We start from the raw sequence: 17,472 nt of genomic DNA on the forward strand, positions 1-17,472 counted from the left end.
GGCACTAGGTTAATAGGTGCCTTCTTGCCAGGGGCGGAATGAGAGTACTCGGGCCCCACCACCACCCGCACTACTGCCACCCTCCCCACACACTACTGCCGCCCCCTACCTTGAAGGGCCCTGGTGGTCTAGTGGCTTCTTTGATGGCAGGAAAGAACCCCACTCTTTCTTACCTGCCTGGTGCTGCTACTCTGCGCAGCACCATTTTCTCAAAATGACTGTCGAGACTTCCTGTGGGTCTTGACAGTCTTGCAAGACTGCCGCAGAGAGCCTCGTCTGCCATTTTTAAAACATGGTGGCACCAGGGAGTATAGTGGCAGAGTTCACTAGACTACCAGGGCCCTGGGGGGGGGGGGGGGGGGGGGGGGGGGGGCTGTACTGTGTGGTAGTGGACAACCAGGCGGAGCCTCTGGTCCCTCGGACACTGCCCAGTTGCCTGAAGGGTCAGTCTGTCCCTGCTTCTTGCCCTGTTTTATTGAGACACACAGGAACCTAAGTGTTTTTACAAAAATGTAGCATAAATCCTACAAAAAATGACCAAACACTATTAGAGTGGAGAAGAGTAAAACATTAAAAAAGACCAAAATCTCATTATCAATGCTTCCTTAATTTATGTAGAGAAAAATAATGGAGAAAAGAGACTTCAGTGTAACGAAAGCCTCACTGAACTAGAGGCTTCCATCCAAAAGACACCATCATAGGTCCTACAAAAAACTCCATTTGTCTTAACGTCTCGATATCTTCTGTATTCATTTTTAAATTTAAATGTCATTAATCAATAGTCAAAACTAGGTAATCATTATAATTCCACTTATCTTCTGAAGGGAACTGTGTGGTATCTAACTGGATATATTCAGTGCTGCAATATAATTATATAAACAAGTGAGCTGAAGATCTTAAGACGTCACTTCAACAATCTGTCATCTTCCACTATAATTTAATATAGTGTCCCGACAAGGAAACCTTGTTTTGCCCTTCCAGACAAGAGCCTTTCAAAAGAAAACTGCAGCCTAACTGATGGCTCAAAGATCGCGTAAATTCTACAGAAATTGTGCCTAGTTTGTTGGTGTGTACAAGTATGCTAATTTGCACCTTGTGTCTTTTTTGTCATGACCTAATTTTATAACAATCCAAGCAGAACTTCTGTGTAGCGTAAAACATGTTAATTTTTGTTAACTGTGGTATTATACTACCTCACTGGCATAAGGAAAATTGTTTCTGCAAAATCACATGTACATTCGTGCTCTTCATGCAAAGGGAGATCTATTGTGATGTATATTTAGTGATTGGGTGTGAATAAAGTCCTACATGAATACATTGAATGATAGTGATATACATTTTGGTGCGCGTGGTCTTACAAAGTTATGTGGAGGGCCATTTTCGATATAACGTCTCAGTTCAACTTTGGATGTTTTGCTGAAAAGTCTAAAATTCAAGTGGTGAATATAGTGATTTTCGCTATGGGCCCTGTTTACTAAGGTGCGTTAGCATTTTTAGTGCGTGCACAAAATTAGCACATGCTTACTGTATAGGCATCCATAGGAATATTGTGGGCGCTGTATTGTTATTTGGTAGCCCAGGCCTGACCTTGGTTCAGGCTCCAAAATGAGAGAAAAGCTTGCAGGCTTGTGTAACTCTGTTTTGACCTCCAGTGTTGGAGCACTGCAGAACAGCAGGAAATCACAAGGGTGGGGGGTCTAACTGACAGAGTGACATTGTTCGGCATGATAGTGGGAAAGGAAAAGTTGGTGGTCAGAACAGCCAGGTGCAAGGGAATTGCAAAAGTTTGTGGTTAAGCAAGCTAAGGATGAGAACATGTTTAAGATTTGAAGTGACTCATTAGCATAAGCCATTCAGTGCTAACCATGACATTAACATAGATCTAATCAGATGTGCTTACCCATATCCTGAGTAAACCTATAAAAATTAGCGTACTTCCTGCTTCAGGGGAGAGAGGCGTCCACTACTTCCCTCTCTCCAGGGGAAACCAATGCACAATATCTAATTGGCTAAGTAATTGCTTTCCCTTGAGTGAGCTTTGAGTCCTTGATATCTATTAATTGGCTTTGAGTAGTAAAATATAACATTATAGACTAAGACCCAGATAGCACCTGTTTGCAACTGGGGAATTATATTCCTACAACTAATTGATTGTACATGCCACTTGTATATTCTTTGGTGTCATTGGTAAGTAAGAATAATTTTATAACCTTTGGAACTATATTATCTCTCCTTCTCTTTATTAATATCTGTTAATAATTCCTTGGTTTGGTTAAACAATAAGTGCACTATTCTGTTCAGGGATGGAGTCAGTTTTGAGATGCAATCAGCCTTCTCGAGGTTCTCTCTGGTACTAGACAGCTGAACTGCAGTACCAGGCAGAATCTAGGGGATAATTAACCCCAAATTAATTCAGCGCCTACACAGCGCTTGCTAAAAGCACTAACTTGCCTGTAGCTTGGCTTAGTAAACAGGGTCTCATATATTTTTGTTTCAAAAATGGCCATTTGCTAGACATTGTTGTATTCTGTATGTTTATCTTTTTTTGACCATTTTTGGAAAAAAAAAGTCCAAGTGAAAAATGCACAAAATCAAGCCATTGGGATGTAGGAGGAGCCAGCATTCGTAGTAGCCTGGCCACACAGACATCCCAGCAGAGCTGTGGGGCACCCTAGGGGGCACTGCAGTGGACTTCACTTAAAAGGTCTCAGGTACACATCTCACCGCTGATCCCTTATCTTGTATGGCAAGTTCTCAAAAAACCTACTGTACCACTACAATAACCCTTATGACTGCAAGTGTCACATTTATTTATTTAGATTTTGCTCACATCTTTTCAGTAGTAGCTCAAGATGAGTTGTATTCAGGTACATTAGGTATTTGTAGGTACAGCAGGTTTTTGGTGAGCTTTAGAGGGCTTGCAAGTTCCACCACAAGTGTAACAGAGTTGGGATATGGACCTGGGTCCCCTTTTCTACAGTGCACTGCACCAGCCACTGGGCTACTACAGGGACCTGCATGTTTCTCTAATAGGATTGGCCATAACATCTGAAGCTTTCATAGAAGCTGGTATGTAGTATTTCTTTCACATTTTTGGGGGGTGGAAGGGGGTCGACCACTGGGGGAGTAAGGAGGGTCATACCTTAAATCTTTCCAGTGGTCATCTGGTCATTTAAGGCACATTTTTGTGACTTAGTTGTGATAAAAACAGGTCTAGACCAAAACATCTAAATTGTAGCCCTGGATTTTTGTTTTGTCCCATTGTGGCACAAAAACTTCCAGGTTTGGCAGAAAAGTGTCCTAATGTTGCTTTTTTGCCACTTTTTGGACATTTTTCTGGTTTGAAAATGAGCCCGATAGTAACATTGTAAGTCTATGTGATATGAAAACTAGCCTCTAAATCATCTTTTTTTTGTTTTGTTTTACCTACCTGCTGTAAAAAAAAAAAAATTCTACGTGACCTCTGGCCTTAACCCAGTTTACCTCCGTTTAAAGAGCACATGTCCTCATCCCAGTCCTACTTGAATTCTAGTAAGTTTTTGCCCATATTACTTTATGTTTAAATCTCTTTATTGGTATACAAATGAAATCCAATGCACATTGCAACCAACCAAGACAATGTTCCAGTTATGCGTCTGTATTCCAAGCCGCATTGAGCCTGCCATGAGTGGGAAAGCGCGGGGTACAAATGTAACAAACAAACAAAAAAATAACAGTTCAACACTTCACTAACATTACGTAGACTATGACTTATCTGGTTCCACTTGGCTAGTTGCAGTAAACATGTATTATACCATAGATGTTTATGTCCAAACTCCCACTCTCCTCACCTTTCTTTCCCCTCCTCTTCCTCTACCTAGTTCCAACCACATCAACCAATGAGAAATGTGTTACATTTGGAGAAACAATCTCTTCAGAGGAGAAGAGGAAAAAAAAGGGGGAAGGAAGGGATGGAAGGAAGAGAAAACTCAACTGTTCATGATTCCTCCCTCTCCTCTCATTGTAAAGAGTCCATACATTTTATTCAATAATCTGCTGTGTGCTTGGTGGGATAATGTCAGCCAGAAGAGTTCCCAGGTTGCTATAAATCTGCGCCCTACTGTACTGTCTAGGTCATGAATTCCAAGCCTATTCATCCTCCGTCGTTCTATCATATACAATCTCCATCATTGTAAGGAGGGTTGCAGCCATACATACAGTATTGTCTTTATTCCAAAGAGCATAGTATATCTTAAAAAGGATTTGAAGCCCTCTAGCGTAGGTGGTACGTCTTCCGGTTGGTCAAATAGAAGCAAAGGGCACATTGTAATGGATTGATCCCACCATCCAGACAATATCCTAAGTAGTGACTCCCAAAATTTTGTAATGTGTTTACAATGCCAAAACATGTGTTTCAAATGTGCTCTCTCTGAGCCACACTCGGGGCACTTTCCTTCTGCAGAAACTCCAGCCTGTCGTGCACAATGGGGAGAAATATATAGTCTCATTACGAATTTGTACAGTGTCTCCTTATGCTGAATGGATGTCATGTGTCTGTGTATATAGGCTATGAAGTCCTGCAATAAATTGTAGGGAATGTCCTTTGCTAGGTCTCGTGTCCATGTGAATGCTAGGGCCTTGTAGGATATGTCGGGAATGCTATCTTGCAGATATCTATGGTGGTATGATAGAGGCACTCCCTGAGTTCCCCCAAGTGTTAGGGCCCCAGACATCATCTCGTGTACATCTTCCGTTAGGTCTGTCCATTGCAAAGAATTGACGTGATGCTAAAGTTGCATATATGCAAATCCATGAGAAGAGGGCAGATCATAAGTTCTTTGTAATGCTTGAAAAGGTTTTAATTTTCCTCCTTTTGTCACAACATGAAACAAATATCTTAATCCTTTTCTCGCCCATACCGAAAACTCCTCTACCCTGTGCTAGTGGAAAGGCTGGGCTTCGATATAAGTACATAAGTATTGCCATACTGGGACAGACCAAAGGTCCATCAAGCCCAGCATCCTGTTTCCAACAGTGGCCAATCCAGGTCACAAATACGCAAGATCCCAAAAAAATATAAAACATTTTATACTGCTTATCCCAGAAATATGGATTTCCCCAAGTCCAATTTAATAATGGTCAATGGACTTTTTCCTTTAGGAAGCCGTCCAAACCTTTTTGGAACTCTGCTAAGCTAACCGCCTTTACCACATTCTCCAGCAACAAATTCCAGAGTTTAATTACAAGCTGAAGAGCCCTAGCCGCTTTAGCCTTTCCTCATAGGGAAGTCGTCCAATCCCCTTTATCATTTTCGTCGCCCTTCTCTGCACCTTTTCTAATTCCACCATATCTTTTTTGAGATGCGGCGACCAGAATTTAACACAATATTCGAGGTGCGGTCGCACCATGGAACGATACAAAGGCATTATAACGTCCTCATTTTTGTTTGCCATTCCTTTCCTAATAATACCTAACATTCTATTTACTTTCTTAGCCGCCGCAGCACACTGAGCAGAAGGTTTCAACGTATCATCAACGACGACACATAGATCCCTTTCTTGGTCTGTGACTCCTAACGTGGATCCTTGCATGACATAGCTATAATTCGGGTTCCTCTTTCCCACATGCATCAATTTGCACTTGCTCACATTAAATATCATCTGCCATTTAGAATCCTAGTCTCCCAGTCTCGTAAGGTCCTCTTGTAATTTTTCACAATCCTCCCACGATTTAACAACTTTGAATAACTTTGTGTCATCAGCAAATTTAATTACCTCACTAGTTACTCCTATCTGTAGGTCATTCATAAATATGTTAAAAAGCAGCGGTCCGAGCACAGACCCCTGGGGAATCCCACTAACTACCCTTCTCCATTGAGAATACTGAACATTTAACCCTACTCTCTGTTTTCTATCTTTTAACCAGTTTTTAATCTACAGTAGAACACTACCTCCTATCCCATGACTCTCCAATTTTCTCTGGAGTCTTTCATGAGGTACTTTGTCAAACGCCTTCTGAAAATCCAGCTACACAATATCAACCGGCTCACCTTTATCCAAATGTTTGTTCACCCCTTCAAAGAAATGTAGTAGATTGGTGAGGAAAGATTTCCCTTCACTAAATCCATGTTGACTATCAGGCTTATTTTCGTAAGAGAAGGACGCCCATCTTTCGACACAAATCGGAAAATGGGCGTCCTTCTCACAGGGTTGGCCAAATCGGCATAATTGAAAGCCGATTTTGGGCGTACCCAACTGCTTTCCGTCGCGGGGATGACCAAAGTTCACGGGGACGTGTCGGAGGCGTAGCAAAGGCGGGACTTGGGCGTGCCTAACACATGGGCGTCCTCGCCCTATAATGGGAAAAAAAGGGCGTCCCTGACGAACACTTGGACGACTTTACCTGGTCCAGTTTTTCTTACAACCAAGCCACAAAAAGGTGCTCGAACTGACCAGATGATCACCGGAGAGAATCGGGGATCACCTCCCCTTACTCCCCCAAGTGGTCACTAACCCCCTCCCACCCTCAAAAAAACATCTTTAAAAATATTTTGTGCCAGCCTCTATGCCAGCCTCAAATGTCGTACTCGGGTCCATCACAGCAGTATGCAGGTCCCTGGAGCAGTTTTACTACTACTACTACTACTATTTAGCATTTCTATAGCACTACAAGGCGTACGCAGCGCTGCACAAACATAGAAGAAAGACAGTCCCTGCTCAAAGAGCTTACAATCTAATAGACAAGAAATAAAGTAAGAAATCAAATCAATTGATGTGTACAGGAAGGAGGAGTTTTACTGGGTGCAGTGCACTTCAGGCAGGCGGACCCAGGCCCATCCCCCTTCCTACCTGTTACACTTTTGGTGGTAAATGTGAGCCCTCCAAAACCCACCAGAAACCCACTGTACCCACATCTAGGTGCCCCCCTTCACCAGTAAGGGCTATGGTAGTGGTGTACAGTGGTGGGTAGTGGGTTTTGGGGGGCTCAGCACCCAAGGTAAGGGAGCTATGTTCCTGGGAGCAATTTCTGAAGTCCACTGCAGTGCCCCCTAGGGTGCTCGGTTGGTGTCCTGGCATGTGCGGGGGACCAGTGCAGTACGAATGCTGACTCCTGTCACGACCAAAGGGCTTGCATTTGGTCGTTTCTGAGATGGGCGTTCTTAGTTTCCATTATCAGCGAAAATCAGAATCGACCAAGTCTAGGGACGACCATCTCTAAGGATGACCTAAATGTTAAGATTTGGGCGTCCCCGACCATATTATTGTTTCCCCGCCCCTCCACCGGGACGTTTTGCGCGGACGTCCTCAGCAAAACTTGGGCGTCCCTTATCCATGCTTTTGAATATGCTCTGTAATTTTGTTCTTTATAATAGTCTCTACCATTTTGCCCAGCACCGACATCAGACTCACTGGTCTATAATTTCCCGGATCTCCTCTGGAACCTTTTTAAAAAAATTGTCGTTACATTGGCCACCCTCTAATCTTCCGGTACCACGCTCGATTTTAAGGATAAATTACATATTACTAACAATAGTTCTGCAAGTTCATTTTTCAGTTCTATCAGTATTCTGGGATGAATACCATCTGGTCCAGGAGATTTGCTACTCTTCAGTTTGTAGAACTGCCCCATTACACCCTCCAGGTTTATAGAGAATTCATTCAGTTTCTTCGACTCGTCAGCTTTGAATACCATTTCTGGCACCGGTATCTCACCCAAATCTTCCTCAGTGAAGACCGAAGCAAAGAATTAATTTAATCTCTCCGCTACGGCTTTGTCTTCCCTGATCGCCCTTTTTACTCCTCGGTCATCTAGCGGTCCAACCGATTCTTTTGCTGGCTTCCTGCTTTTAATATACCTAAAAAAAAATTTTACTATGTGTTTTTGCCTCCAACGCAATCTTTATTTCGAAGTCCCTCTTAGCCTGCCTTATCAGCGCTTTGCATTTGACTTGACATTCCTTATGATCCTCAAATTTTGTTGGTGGGACTTATTTTCAAGGTCCAACAACTTCTCCGCATGTTCTGTAATGCGTTTTTCGAGGGCTGCAACTAGTGCAAAGTTTTGTGGGGCCTGGTCCTCCAACGTCAACACTCTCATTTCCAATTTTCCTGCCCGGCACATGTTATCCACCAAAAGCGTCTCCGTACCGGATAATTGTTCCAGTATTTGGCCAAACTTAGGTTCCAGCAACTTCCCCACTGCTGCCGTTAGTTGCTCCAGCTGCGGTTCTATAAACATAGGTGCCAGTGGGGAAAGCTCCTCCATCATGGAGTCGACTGTTTTTTGCTTTTCCTTCACCTGCCGCTGTCCTTTGCTCACCATTTCTCCTTGAACTGCACAAATGTATCTGCCCATGTGTTCTGTGGTATATTAAGTATTAATTCCAATACATTCAGCGAGGATTTATGATTGATATTTCCAAATTCAGTGCGGAGGGCGCCCTGAGAGGAAAAACACGTCTTTATCCTCTCATGGCATCATATGATCTCCACCCATATTACTTTAATCTGGGGACTATGCCATGCATTTACCACCTGCTTGATTAATAAATAGTTACTTATGGTTTTACTGACCTAAGTTTACTCCCTCTCCTATTGTATCATAATATTGTTTTTATTCTAAAACTTTGTACCCCCTGGAACATGTCATCCCACTGAACTTTATTTTGTGGTGTTTGATTGTTATAATTTAATATTATTTGCTATATTCTCTCTCTGCACTCACCTAACCAGGGGGAGATTAGGTTTCACTTCATAAGCTTTTGGTGCTTCAAACCATTTATTGACTTACTTATTGCCTTGTTTTTTAGCTATTATCTGAAACTTTATGTATTTATTCATTGGATTTGATTTACCTATATATAAGAAAATAAAAAAGTGGATTACAAAATAAAACATCATTGACAAATAGTATAATCAAAGACCACAGACTAGGCCCCAACAAAATTTCTGTGTATTTATTTAGGAACTGGCCCAAAAACATAGGAGCCAGGGACTGAGGCCTCTCACTCTCCCCCTTTCCCTATGTTGTCTCTACTTATGTTTAACCAGCTAATTCCCTCCAAGATCTACAGCACTTCTTCTAGAAACTGATTTATGAAGTCTGTCTTTCAATTCAATGTCGGGGGGGGGGGGGGGGGGATTTAATAAATCAGTCCTTTAAAAGCAGTCATCCTCCCTTCCCTGAGCATGCTCAACAGTGTGGATGGTATCTGTTTGCTTTCCATATCCTGGATGGCAATTAACTCATTGTTTCCCATATCCTGGATACCCACCAGTCTTTCTTTCTCTTATTGCTCCCCTCCCCACTACACCAAAAATATCTTTCCCCCTTCCAAAGTGAAAGGACCCAAGGAAGAACACAAAGGACATGGCTAACAATGAAATAAAAAGACAAATTAAGGAGCTACCCTTCCCCTACATGCTTAACAACAAAGATATTGTCAAAAACCAGCCTCTGACCATCCAGCTTATTATCGTAACACCAAGAAACTTACATAACAGTGAGGACGCAATTTAAGCATTCACAAGGATATTTCACAAGAAAAAAGTAGCACCAAGACCTATTGCACAGCGAGCATGCTTGGTTTTTCCAATGTATAACATTCTACACGGGCAGACAACAACATAAATGACACGTGTGGTTTTACAATTTGAATAATGGCGCAACTCAAATACATCTCCTGTAACTGGATATACAAAATTCTTAGGGCCCTGTTTACAAAGGCGTGCTAGTTGTTTTAGTGCATGGTAAAAATTAGCACGCGCTAACCGTGGAGATGCCCATAACATTCCTATGGGCGTCAACATGGTTAGCGTGTGCTAAAAACGCTAGCATGCCTTTGTAAACTGGGCCTTTAATTTAGAATTCACATGACAGACCGAGCATGACGAACAGGGATAGTGACGCCATACTGTATCTATTTTTCGTGGGACAGGAAGGGCAGAGAGTGCTAATATAAACAAGCATGTGCTGAATAAGTGAATTATTGAGCATAGGAGTGCCATTGCAACGCGGTAGAAAAACCATTAATTGAGCATATGTGTGAGAAAGGACATAAATTTGAAGAGTTGAGATTTACAGTTTTATGTAAAAGTGATCCCACAGTGGAGAGGTGGAGATAAAGAAAGAAATCTTCTATAAGAACAAAAATTAATTTTTAGATAGGACAGTGACATCAAGGGGCTTTTTGAAGCACTTAATGGGGTCTTTTACTAAAGGTTAGCTCGAGTTATCTGCAGCAGGTCCCATTTTATTCTCTTTAGTAAAAGACCCCCTCAGACTTACAAAGTTCCATAGGTTACTATGAAACTTTGTAAGTCTAAGTGCTTCGGAAATAAGCCTCTATGTAACTTTGTAAATCTAAGTGCTTTGAAAATATGCCTCCAAGTGGACTAAACCAGGAGTTTGATTTATTAGTATTTTTGTAATCACCAAAAGGGGGACATTTTCATGGGATGACCAGATGACTTTTAATTATGAGTTAGTATATGTATGGGAGTGGAGGAGTGGCTTAGTGGTTAGGGTGGTGGACTTTGGTCCTGGGGAACTGAGGAACTGAGTTTGATTCCCACTTCAGGCACAGGCAGCTCCTTGTGACTCTGGGCAAGTCACTTAACTCTCCATTGCCCCATGTAAGTCGCATTGAGCCTGCCGTGAGTGGGAAAGCACGGGGTACAAATGTAACAAAAATAAAAATGTACTAATATTATGAAGTTTACCCCATATGTTTTTATCAGTGTTACTGTAAAGATTTGTCATCAGTTTGTTCAATATATGATTTCATGTCATGCTTAATTGCTGTTTCACATATGTGTTTTAATTGTTATAAAAAAAAGTTGGAAGTTTTTTGCATGTATTCTAGCTCATGATTTATTCATTATGATGATTGTATTTATTTCATCATGGTTTCTATTATGTGCACTTTTTATGTGAAAGTATCTGGTCTGTCCATCCATTTTTACATGTTTTTAGCCTGTTTTGTATTTTTTTTTAAATATTATGTTTCTAAGCCATACAAGTTCAGTTTTCACCTCTTCCTGGAACTTTATAATTGCATCATTGAAATGCAAAATCAAGATGTCCGCAGGAATGCATGAATTTTCACAGTTCAAATGTGTTTAAAAAAAAAATGATTTATGAAGTGTTTTTTGCTTAAAAAAAAATTTGAGGAGGGTACCAATGAGCTGTATCTATTCCCACCCTTCTTTTTAAGATTTGCATATTTTTGGAAGATCAAATTTTTTAAATGTTTTTTTTAAATGAAAAAAGTGTTTAAAATTACTCACAAGCACCTTTTTTGGGGCCCTGATTACTAAGGTGCGCTAGCGTTTTTAGTGCGCGCTAACACTAGAGACACCTATATATTCCTGTGGGTGTCTCTAGCGTTAGCATGCGCCTATAGCACGGCTTAGTAAACAGGGCCCTTAGTTGTTTTACCAGTATATAAGCAATATTAAATTTTGTATTGTATAGGATTTTTTTTTTTTAGATTCAGTGTATAGCTTGACCCCTGACCTGTGAAGGGGCATATTTAGCTAGCAGCTGAAACATGATGACAGATTCTTTGTTTTGCACAGTGCTGATGGGAATGCTGTCCCTTTGAATTCTGAAGTTCTGGTTTGTAAGTATATTGAATCCTTTTTATAGTTCAATTATTTTTAGTGATTTAAGTGTTGGTTTATCTTGGTAGTTTTGTTCAGTTATAAGAGGAATTTACTTTTTTCCCACCCTTTTCAGGCTGTTTGGATTGGATCTAACTATTTGGGGGAGCTTTTGTTTTAATCCCCAATAGGTATGTGTCCCTCTTGGTTTTAAGTATTTTAAAGAAAGACTATACATAGTTATGCATGCAGGTATCTGATTTTGGTGTTTGAGCACTAATACATTTAGGGCCCTGTTTACTAAGCCCCGCAATAGGCGTGCTGGCGTTTTTAGCATGCGCTAAAAATTAGTGTGCAGTAACAATAGAGACACCCATAGGAATATATGGACATCTCTAGTGTTTAGCGCGTGCTAATTACATTAGCGCACCTTAGTAAACAGGGCCCTTGGTTGGCTTCAAGCATGCATTTTTTTTGTTTTGTTTTTTTCACTTTTTGCTGTAATTTTGAATATGACAAGCTGTATTGCAAATTATTCACTAACCCCTCTGTTACTAAGCTGCATGGCAACACCGACACAGCCCATTCAAAGTGAATGGACTGTGTCAGCATTAGTATACCAGCTGCTAGCGCAGCTTAGTTAAAAAAAAAAGGGGGGGGGGGTAAGACACCATTTTGTCAATATTGCTTAAAACTGTATGGGCCCTGTTTACTAAGCTGCGCTAGAGGCGCATTAACATTTTTAGCGCAAGCTAAGCATTAATGCACTCTAACTGTGTAGATGCCCATAATATTCTATGGGCGTCTGCACGGTTAGCACGCTCTAAAAACGCTAGTGCACCTTGGTAACCAGGGCCCTATGTGTCTATAGAGCACATTTCTCTGAGTATGCATCAATGGTGGTTTTTTTTCACTTTGATTTTATCACTTGATCACATATGTGGCAGACATTGAACGTACACATACTGTGACTTTTGTTGGTTTATTGTTAATCTTAGTTGCAGATCATTGCCTCTTGTGCACTACAGCAAGAATAAGCTAGACATAAGCAATAGACAGAGCAGTAAAAATATTCAAGGAACCATACACATTCCCCTAGATTCTATATATGGTGCACAAAAATGGGTGCCGATAGTTGGGAGCTGATTCAAGGTGTACACCCAACTAAATTGCCTAACAAGCCAATTTGTACTAATTGGGTGCTAATCAGCCCTAAGTGTTGCCAATTTGGATTTGAGCACACATCTACCTACATGCTATTCTATAACAGTGCACACAACCAGAAGGGGGCATGACCGTGGGAATTGCATGGGCGGGCCAGGGGTGTTCTACTTCTGCTTTAGCTGAGATCAAGTCTTGTTACGGTATGTGCAACTGGTCTTAGTCCTTGTGTACATGACAAACTAGTTGGCTCTTCTCCCAGGCCTTTGATAGAAGCAGCAGCTAAATTTTCACCTGCTTCCTGAAGTAGAAAGCAGCCGTTTTACAAAACTGTGGTAGGTCTAACGTGCGGGTAGCGTGAGCTAAATTGACGCTACCGCCGGTGTAGCACAGGTGCCCTGCAGTAATTTCGAAGTTAGCGCGCACTGTTTCATTTGGTAGAAAATAATTTTCTACCATGGGAGACGTTCACCACAGTAATCAACAACTCGTCCACATTGCCGCTCGCTGTTTGATTACCGCAGGAGTAGCACGTGGGCCCTTACCACCAAGTTAATAGGGCTCAGGCAGTAAATAGCCGCATACTACTTTTAATATTGGCACATGGCCATTTACTGCCCCATTAAAATAAAAAGGCCTTTTTACCTGCCGCGGTAAAAAATAGCCCAGCACACACTAATTTCACGTGTCCAAACTAGCACATGCCACTTTTTACTATGGCTTAGTGAAAGGGTCCCAAAGAGTCTTGTGTTGTGAAGCCTTTCTGGGAGTGCATTCCAGAGTGTCGGGGCTACTCTGGAGAACTCTTGCTGATGGGTGTCACATGAGATGATCTCCTTTGCAGAGGGTGTAGTTAGGGATGTTCCTTGAGATGACCTTACCAACCTTGAAAAACAGGATCCTCACTCTATGCCAGTGCTTCTCAACTCAGTCCTCAGGTCACAACCAGCCAAGCTTTCAGGATATCCTCAATGAATATGCATGAAAGAGATTTGCATGGACTGCCTCCTTGGTTTGCAAATCTGTCTTATGTGTATTTGTTGTGGATATCGTGAAAACCTGACTTGCTGGGTGAGCCCCAAGGACTGGGTTGAGGAGCACTGCTCTATGCACCTCCAGGTATTCTATCACATTACCTTTAAAAGCCTTGAAGATCAGGCAGAGAATTTTAAATTTAGCCCTGTTTTGTACTGGTAGCTAATGAAGATTTTGCATCTATTTACTAATAATGGGCCAGATTCTATATATGGTGCCTGAAAACTCTGTGCGGAATAAATTTCTACCTAAGCGTATTCTCTAAACTGCGCCTATATTTAGGCACGGTATATAGAATAAATTTAGTTGATATCACAGTGCTTAAAACTATGCGCATCCATTTACACCAAGGGAAAAGTGGCATAAGTGCCAGTGGGTAGATTTAGGTGCACAGGGCATATTCTATAAAGTGCGTGTAAATTTTGCCCATTTCTCTGCCTATAACCACACCCCTTTTTGGCTGCATGCATTAGAATTTAGGCGCTCTGCGTTATAGAATATGCTTAGCGAGTTGTGCGCATAAATTCTGATTATTGCCAATTAGTGCTCGTTATGAGCTATTATCAATACTGATTAGCTTGTTAAGCCAATTAATTTATGTGCATTGTTATAAAATATGCTTGAATTTCAGTGCAGAACACTAGGCACGATATATAGAATCCAGATGAATGTGTTTTAATGGTGTTTATATTCTAAATGTGGCAATGTATTTAGTAAGTGTAGCCTTTCAAAAATGTTTGCCTCAGAGCCTTTGTAGGAAGGTAATTTGCCCCCTTTTTATAAAAGCAGCATATGTAGCTAATTTCTTCACAGCCTAGGCACCCAGTTATACATAATCAGGGAAATTCTGCATATCAGGGAGGATTCTACATATGGCGTCCAAATTGCGCATGCAACATAATCTTCAACAAGCCAATCTGTGCCAATAATTGACCACTAACAAGCAATTATCGACACTAATTAGAATTTATTCACACAGCTTGCTAAGTGTGTTCTATAAAGTGGTGCTCATAAATTTTACCGTGTGGATCTAAAACAAGGGTGTGGCCATAGGAGGTGCATGGGTGGGTTGTGGGTGTCCCTAAAAATTATGTGCACTGTTATAGAATACGTCCGATCTGTGCCAAAATTAGTTGTGGGCATTTACAACAGGTTTTAGTTGGTAAATAGCCATGCCTTAATTTAGTTGCGGAGATGGGCACTACACGTATTCTATTAACTGTGCCTAACTTTAGGTGAGGTTTCTAGAATAGTGCTAAACACTTGGCTTTTCGGTGCCAATTTTTTTCAGCGCCTGTCACACACCGCCCACCCGAAGACATGGGCCAAGTGACTGTGAAGACTTCTCTTTTCCCACTTCAGTACTGTCCAAGTCAAATCAGCCATCAAACTGGTTAGTCCATGATCCCTTTATAGTAATCCAAAACAAGGGTTAGTCAACGATCCCTTTGTAGCAATCCAAGACAAGGGTTAGTCTACAAGCCTCCACGATAATCCACCAATGAGCAATCCACAATTTTCTTCAGCAAAGGAGAGAACAATCTCCAACTCCTGAGTTCCACTACACTTAAGGTCCTGAATTGTGTCTCCCTTTATGGTCAGGGTGAGATGGCTAATCTCCAGCGGTCCACCTCCTGCTGGTCCTCCAAAGTCCTGTGGAGAACAGATATTCTCCCTTTTGGACTAAAGGGCCTTTTCTCTCTTAATCGGTCCTATTGACAAGACATGTCCATAGTTTGCTTGCGTATGCAAATCCTATGTTAATGAGTTTCCAATTACAGTGCCTGGATGTTCATCTAATGCTCTCAATGCTCAGGGAATTGTACAAATAGATAGTAAAAGGGTTAGCCTCCCCCCACCACCACCTCCTGTCGCTACTACCTCCCATATGCAGGGGCCCAAGGTTCTCATCCTAAGGGGGTGGTCCATGGGGCCAACCTCAAATCCAAGTGATTAACCTATAAGGTCCAGTTCCAGTGTCTACACCCTGCCACAGTACTGTATATAGAATTTCTCTCATGTTAGGTGCCATTGGGCACAGAAAAGCATTCTAACAGATGCAAGGTACATATATGTGCAAAAACACACAGTTATGCACCTATTTATAGAATAGCACCTGTTTCCATATGAATCTGCAAAAGGGGCATAATGTTGAGAAGAACATGGGTGGGTCAGGGGTGTACCCTTAAGATGCACACAGTTTTACAGTATAGTGTGGATCTGCGCCCAGCTTGTGCACCAGGGTTTACATCTCGTTTCAGTTGGTGTAACTCCTTGTGCCCAAAGTTGAGTGTGGATCCTGGCTCTACATGCTGTTCTATAAAGGATGCCCATCCTGGAACGTCCTTTATAGAATGCCATTCAGCGCCGATTTTTTTCAGTGCTGAATTTTGAGCACCATTTGCAATTAGTTTATTAAAATTTGATATACTACCCAATGAGGAAAATTAAATTAAACAAAGTGTTTTCAGCATTGATAAGTACAATGTCCAATATTATTTGTGTTTTACAGACTCATTCTGGAATGGGTGGTGTTATCAGATAAACCTCAGTCTTTTATGAAAATTTCACAAGAACATGTGGGCCTCAAAAGTTATTTTGGAGGGGGGTGGGAAGTAGTGGTGCAAGGATGAAGGTTGTAATGCCCTGGTTATAAGCATCTACCTCAGTCACCAAAAATGCTCCCTTCTAATGCACTTCAAGGGGCTTTAGCACAGCTGGCAGTGCAGTACCAGCATCTGGCCATGAAATAAAGAATCTGAATCATTTTGCTCTGTTTCCTCTTACTGTATCATTTCCTGCTAACTTACAGTGCTCCTTTTTCAATGAACTGTGACTTGTGACTCATGAGAATATGAAAAATTGGATTCTCAATATTTAAATATAAGGAAATGGCACGTCGTGTGTGTCTGACAACTTTTGTGAAATATCAGGATGTAATTATAGCTGGTCTATTTTTGTAGTATAGCAGTTTCCAGTTATTTGTATACTAAAATTGGTGGATCACGCTTTATTACAGTCACAGTTAGAATCTCTGGGAATTTCTGGTACAGTTTTGTGTTTGTTTCACTCATTTCTGTCTAATAGTTCTTTTCATGTTACATTCAATCAGTCCACTTCTTCTGATAAATCCCTGACATGTGGAGTACCACAGGGTTCAGTACTTCCCCCCCCTTCTGTTTAACATCTTCTTGAATCCCTTAGCCACTCTCATTCGAAGTTTCTGCATTTCTTTTTATATGTATGCAGAAGACATCATCCTACTGTTACACAAGGTCAGTCTCTCACTTCTGATTTGCAACCTTTACAATGTTGTTTGCAGGCAATTGCTTAGTGGCTTACAGACCACTGTCTTGTGCTAAATCGTGACAAGACAGTGGCCTGTTTGCTGACCGGTTATCTCTCCATGCCAAGTGTTCCGCTCCTGTTATTTGATACTTTGATCTCTCCCATCATTAGTTTTTGCTACTTAGGTGTGCTCCTTGATTCAAGTCTTTCTTTTGAGCCTGAAATCTCTGCTCTATGCAAATCTCAGCTTTTTTCTTTTGCGCCAATTGAGATCAGTCCGCTCTTTATTTGATCATGACACATTTCACACTCTAATCCTTTTCCTTTTTATGTCCCAACTGGACTGCTGCTTAAGTTCTTATTTATTTAGGAGTATCCAATTCGCTTCTCAAAAGACTACAGACAC

The 17,472-nt window shown here is 41.4% G+C and overlaps 1 protein-coding gene across 4 annotated transcripts in view; it reads left to right on the plus strand.

Moving 5' to 3' along the window:
• Positions 1-17,472, plus strand: part of LOC115465392 (stonin-1-like) — an 81,197-nt gene that overhangs the window by 4,995 nt on the left and 58,730 nt on the right. For 2 of the 4 annotated variants that reach the window (XM_030195831.1, XM_030195834.1), the window contains exons 2-3: positions 11,559-11,602; positions 11,719-11,773. The exons of 1 other annotated variant lie outside the window; for it this stretch is intronic. The gene's annotated coding sequence lies outside the window, so the exon portion shown is untranslated. The remainder of the gene's footprint in view (positions 1-11,558; positions 11,603-11,718; positions 11,774-17,472) is intronic. One more of the 4 variants, XM_030195832.1, reaches the window with a different exon arrangement.

This window comes from Microcaecilia unicolor, chromosome 3 (assembly GCF_901765095.1).
Source record: "Microcaecilia unicolor chromosome 3, aMicUni1.1, whole genome shotgun sequence".
Lineage (NCBI taxonomy): Eukaryota > Metazoa > Chordata > Amphibia > Gymnophiona > Siphonopidae > Microcaecilia > Microcaecilia unicolor.